The sequence below is a fragment of the Solanum dulcamara genome, chromosome 12 (assembly GCF_947179165.1).
Source record: "Solanum dulcamara chromosome 12, daSolDulc1.2, whole genome shotgun sequence".
Lineage (NCBI taxonomy): Eukaryota > Viridiplantae > Streptophyta > Magnoliopsida > Solanales > Solanaceae > Solanum > Solanum dulcamara.
Genome location: NC_077248.1, coordinates 43,457,468 through 43,464,178, shown reverse-complemented (window position 1 = coordinate 43,464,178; position 6,711 = coordinate 43,457,468). Strand labels below are relative to the sequence as shown.

Sequence of the window (6,711 nt, the reverse complement as noted above, 5' to 3'; positions counted from 1 at the left end):
TCGAAGAAAAAGAAGGGGGTGTGGGGTGTAAGGAAGAAGAAAGGTTGGGATTGATGGTGGCTAAGGATGAGGTGATGGGGTGTGAACAAGAAGGAATAAATTCTATTGGCTGAAAAAAGGGGGCCCAGTTATTTTTTCCTTTAATTTTTACTTTTTATGCACTTTTTAAATTTTTATTTGTCACGTCAACTGTTTAGGTGCATTTAAATTCACTTCAAATAAGATTAGAAGGTAAATAAATATTTGTGTAGTTAAAATACTAAAGTAAGTTTTGCTGTCAAGTTCAGAGAGATTTGGTGTATTTTCTCTCTTTTATATGTAGCATATACATCGCCTACGTCGGATTACATAGATGGGTAAATTTTTTTTAATTAAATAACATGTTTCCTAAACATAGACTTGTAAAGAATGAATTGAATTAAATAACATGTTCTTTCCCTAAACTAATAATTCATCTTTACCGGTAGTGGATCTAGTGTGTTGGCTATGGGTTCACAGTTATCAAAATGTTGTGACTTGAGGTTGTTCTAGGAACCATAAACTTCGAATTCTGGATCTTCCTCTAATCTTTGCCTGAGGTTGTTGTAGGAACTATAAACTTCAAATTCTGAATCTGCCTCAAATCTTTGCCTAGCTCCCTACAATATGGCATACAAACAAAGAAGCAAGAAAGAATATGAAGCTGTAACCTGTATGGCGATGTTGCTCTTGAATCACAGTAACCTTGTAATCAACGTCTAAGTGTTACTACCTATGCATCCTTTGAGCTTGATTCGAAAATGGTGGGGCACCTAAGGAAAGCCTGTTTTGGAATTTCGGAGACTATCCTCAGGGAGACTAATCCCTCAAATGCAGCTAGCAGGTAGTTCCTGATTCACATTATCAACTATTCGTAAATCACATAAAAATGTCTGATTATCTGCATGCGCTATGAAAGGAGTTAGATGGAGGAATGGATAGTAGTACTGTTTCATATGCACTATGGGACAGGGTACTTCATAACATCCCTTCCTGTCTTTCTGATTTCTGGCTGACCTAATGAATTTTTGTGCAAGTCCAGTATAATTTTGTTGAACTCTGCTTCAGAGAGAGATGAGTTAAGAAAATGTGGGAGCATCTGTCTCATATTAGGAGTGATAGTCTTTTTGTGCCCTGCATAGGCCCTGTGTCCCTGTTACAAAAATGACCATAATCAACACTAATAAAGAAATCCCGTATAACTTAAATAATCCAACCCTGGTATTTTGGTAGGGATTGTTAGGTTATAAGAAAGGCTTATAACTGTAACACCCCTCAAAATGCTCGCAAGTGCCTTAAGAATGCCTTGGAAATAGGCCACTCATGTAATGCATTATTCTTAATCTTTTTGGAAAATCCGAGTTCGGAATATCAATCAAGGGGTCAAAACCTGTAAGAAAATAGTCTCGGTGGATTTTTAGGACCCGTAGATCAAAAGATAGATTTCTCAAGGAACTGCGCAAACCAGTAAGGTCCGCGACAAGTCCGCATCGCAGACTTGCTTGCCTCCACATCGCGGACCTAGCAATGTATTTTTGGCCGAATTTAGTTTTTAGTAAGGGCACTTTAGATTTTTTCCTAAATTGTTAGCTAATGAACCTAGACATTTTTAGGACCTAATTCAACTCTATAAATTAACCTAAACCCCTAATTCTATTCATTCTTCTACAATTCATCTACTCAAATATTTCTCTTTCTACAAAAGATTCTCAAGGACTCCATTGAAGACTTTAAGTAAATTCATTCAAGCTCTCAATCAAAACTCTCAAGTTCTTCCAAATTAATTGGTGTTCTCACCTATGGTATGTGAGTATTGATTCTGGATCCTTTCATCCATGAAGCCCAATCAATCTCTCAAGGTTTTCTATCAAATTAAAGTATGATATTTATGGGTTTTATGATCTCTATTCTTATTAAATGAATTATGATTAAAAATATGATCATGAGTCTATTTTGATATAAATTGATGGTTATTGCATTGAATTAAAGAGTTTTCCCATGAATTCTCCTATTTTGATCTCTAGGGTTCATGATATAAATTATGAGTATTTTGAATTATACTTCCAAAGGATATTATGTATATAAATTATGTATGGGCTGATATAAAGTTTATGATCCTGCATGTTTTCAAGTGAATTACATGATTTTCAAAGTCAATTGATTATGCAATTGAGTTTTACTCTAAGTTTAAGGTATGAATTTCATGCAAGTTATGAAGTAAGGTGACTTAGGGCCCTATGTGGTGACCTAAGGCCTAAAAAGTGACTTAGGGACCTATGTGGTGACCTAAGGCCTAACAATATGAATTATGCAAATACGATTGTAATGATAAAAGGACAATTCTCACATTACAAGTATGTTATGAAAATGAGCTACTCTATGATTTTAAACCTATGATCATGACAATGATACATACAAATTATGATTTTATGTTATGTATGTATTCCATGGAATTTGACTTAGCACCAAGTGGGCGTGAGGTGAGGGTCCTACCAAAAGCCTTAGTAGTAGCCTCATATCCCATAAACTACGTGCCACTGTAGGTTGCCTTCATGGCTTAGCTATTTGATTCATATATAGCGTATGTATGACCCGCCTAGTGGCGTAGAGTCTATCTTGACAAGTAGATTCCCCTTTTCTATGTTGTATGGAGAGACAATGTGATTCCATGTTATAGCTCGCATGGTCTTATTGTCGGTTATGGTTCCTATCCCACATATGTATGATCTCTTAAGTATGTTGTGATTTTAAAGTTATTCTTTTAAAATGCTTTGGTCAATATAATTTTCTCATGACTTTACTTGTCCCATCTTATCATGTGTTTTACTTGACCTTTGCATTTCATGATTTACGTTGCATGTTATGCCCTCATACTTAGTACATTCCAATGGACTAATGCATACTTTTTTCCTACATTGTCTCATAATGTAGGAGTTGAGGTTGAAGATCATATTCGTTCACGTGGCTAGTTAAGCTTTTCTATCCAGCGGTGTTTGTGGCGAGTCCTCATTTATCGGAGACTAATCATCGAGTTGGTTATTATTTCAAAGACTTTTGTTATGTTTCATTTTGAGGGTGAGATAGAGACATGTCTTAGCTCCCGCCCATATTTATGAGTAGAAGCATCTAATTGGACAAATGTTTTGAGTCTATGCTGTCATATGACATTCTTCATTTACTATTCATGGTTTAGACTCTCTTATGATATTTCTGCTTTTATTTTACCTTGTGTATGCTTATGATATGTACAACAGACTTGGTTGGAGTCCTTTGGGGTTTCGATCACCGTGTTATGACTAGGCCCTAGGTCAGGTCGTGATAATAACAGAATGAACCAAACATATATCATACACAGTTTTCAGTTGCATATTTATCTCAAGGCCGAGATGATTATGGAGTTCTTTTTTGATAGGTAATAAGATTATGGACAATATTAAGGTTGAAAAAAATGAACCAGATCAGACTATATGATATGTGTTTGAGCTCCACGCGACATACATTAAAATCTTACATGTGGATTTTAAAAAAATTCTAGTTGATTTCTTTTCTATAGTAAGGTTATAGAGGGGTCAGGAGTGGGTTGAAATGCAAACTATAGAGGGGTCAGGAGTGGGTTTTGCAATGCAAACTATCTTCAATGACTTGTATTGTCCTACTCATAATTCAAGTTTCTACAAACTCACTTGCCAACTCTAAGTCATATATGTTCTACGTTCATGTTAGTTCAGTCTATAGGTTTCTGACCAATGTTCTTGAACTATTACCAAGAACCTTATACACTGGAGGTAGTACCTGGATAGCATGGTCCATGTTTCCTCTATGAGATGGCATAAACACATCACTGTTCTCACACACTATGTAGTCAATAGAAGCCATAAGTGATGCTTTCTTTGAAAATGGCTCAAGCTCCCCAGGCAAAGTAAGTTCCTCTTTGTTGTAGAAATGAGGAAACTCATTGGTCAATGGCTGCAAGGTTTGTTTCCCACCAAACGGAATGACACCAGCCTAATAGATCCTTGCACCCTTAGAGCTCCCAGAGCCTTGATCAGCCTAAACAAAGATTGCAGATTTGTTAAATTCGAAAACATTTTCAAAATGCATCAAAAAATAAGGAAAGAAAAGGAACACTTTATTAGGAAGTATAACACATGCCTTGTAACTTCAAAGGTATTCAAGGAGCAGAGTCCAACAAGCTTTCTTTCATGGTAGGTCATATTTGACCTTGAAGTTAATAGGTCAGGTTTGCACTTCCGTTCATTGTTTATCATTTCATCATACCCATGACTTAAACCAAGAAGACATCCGGTCCTCACCCACACATCCTTCTCCATTCGCAAATGTAGAGAAAGAAATGGTCCCTTGCTCCTCATCCTCTTTGCAAGTTTGTTACCGAGCTCTAAGATTGATGGGTTATACGTCAAAGCATGAAAATCCACCTGAAAGTTCATAGAGAAATAAATTAGAAGATGCCATATTTTATACTTATTACTACTGGAGTGAAGTGGAGCATCCAGATTAAATTGCTCCTTGGTTGTTATAAACTAGTTAAGTAGCAAGTGTCACAAAATATTTGGAAAGATTGCATTTGTTTATACACTAGAATATCACACATTTAAGAATTTCTTCACAGAAGTATTGAGAGATTCTGCAGTAGAAGGTTGATTTTAATTTACCTTGCAACGAAGTTTCTGCAGATCGAATTAGAGATCCTTAGATAGCCTTGAGTCAAGACCTCGCAAAAGAACTCCTTCCCTTTTAAGCTGCAGCAAGATCAACCAAAATTATTTAAGTAGAAAAACTTTCAGCATCATCTTGAAACAACGGAGAAGTTGTTTTTAATTACTTTTTCACTAGAGACTCGTGTTAGACAACCAAAATAATGAATAATGAAATATACTTGTCTAAGATTTGAAGTAGTATTTATATGTTAATTTCAGGTAAGTGTGATTTATCAAAGAGTGTAAAAATCTCTCTCCAGGTGTCATAATTCAATTCTAATGCCAGCCAACAAGTTTAATGACTTCAAAAGAACAAAGTAATGTCCCATTACTCCAATAGCTAATATTAAAGTTCATCATTTTTTCTTGCATTCCATTATTGTAGGTTGGACTTGAACTTTTTTCTCACCTTTCTGGTATAATATGAGCATATCCATTCAGGGGAAGCATGGAGAGGAGTCCGTTTCTTCTCTACTGGCCTTGTCATCACGTGTGTAGGTAGAAGTGATGAAACAATTCGAACATCATATGCCAAAACATTTTTGAAATGATCCAAGTCAAAAATATCAAAAAACTCACTGCAAATGCAAAGATCAAGGGAACAGACCATCCACTAAGAAATATTTTTATGTTTGCTGAATTAACATGAGACTAAAAATAATGGAAGCTTTGAGTTTGAATAAAGTTAGATACTTGTAGAAAGAACAAATCTTTCATCAGCCCAAATAGGATTGACTTGGAAAATAGGAACAACCAAAGAAGCCTCAAGAATTCTTGCAATCACTACAATATCAACAATTTGATTTCTCTACTGATTCATTCCCCCAGAAACCACAACCATCAGATACTTAGTCAAGTCCTTCAGAATCTCTCTACTTGCCTTACTGAAATTCAAACAAGGCTTGTAACTCAAGCCATCAAGTTGCTTTTAGAACTCACTCTTTTCATTCACAAATTTTTTTTCATTCACAATAAATATTTCTTGGGAAATGGGACATGGGTTTTGTGAGAAAGGAACAAAGTCCAGCCACATTCCAATAAAACCAAATAGAAAAATCAAGACAATCCAGAATCTCGGATTACTAAGCAAAAGCTTCAACTTTACAAATAAAGGAGTCATTTTATTTTCAGATAAGAGCAGATCGGAAGAAGAAAGTGAATTGATTATCTGAGATGGAACTGCAATGCAACATTGATGTTTCTTTGATAAACCCATCCTAAAGACACACTCTCCCTATGAATTAAGATAAAATTATCTTGGAAAGTTTGTAAGAGAGAAAAAGGGCAGCTGGACGGCGATATACATATAAGTAGTAACAAATAATGTGCGTTTGGTATTTTGGAAGTCAGACAAGGTATGCGTGTAGTGTCAGATGTTTCTTTTTTCTTTCCTTTCTTTGCTTTTTCCATTTAAGAGCTGCCAAGAGTATATTATTCAATTCAATTTTAATGTATTGGTTTTCAAATTGCTTTGGTCCTCCTTCATTTGGCCATATTTCCCATACTCCACTCCCACAACATACATTACCTCCTTTTCAATAATTTATTTTAAAGTGGGATATAATTTTATATTTTTGTATTATAATATTTTATAACTTATACTTTGCATCTTAAATAACTTATTCCGCTAGGTATAAATTTGAATTTTAAGGATAAAATTAAGATGATTTATTTTAAAGCAAAAAATTAAAGATCAATTCATTTGAAAGAAATATTGTACAATTAAATGAGATAAATTCATACAACTCTATTTACACAAAGTTATGTTAGCTCATGCTGAGTTTAAACGCAATTTCTATTTTTAAAATTACGTATTTATTTTGATTTGTTTGTCTTATTTTAATTTATGTAGAGTTTAAGATTTTTTGTTTGAATCTTATGGTCTTTAGTTAAAACATACCTAAGATGTACCAAAATGTCATTTTATTTTGTGGTCTTAAACATGTCATGTGGAAAATTAAAATAAAAGAGTTGT

General features: G+C 34.6%; 1 pseudogene; it reads right to left on the bottom strand.

Annotated features, from left to right (window-relative positions):
- Positions 1-370: 370 nt before the first annotated feature.
- LOC129876812 (O-fucosyltransferase 20-like) lies at positions 371-5,952 on the bottom strand (annotated as a pseudogene).
- Positions 5,953-6,711: the final 759 nt, after the last annotated feature.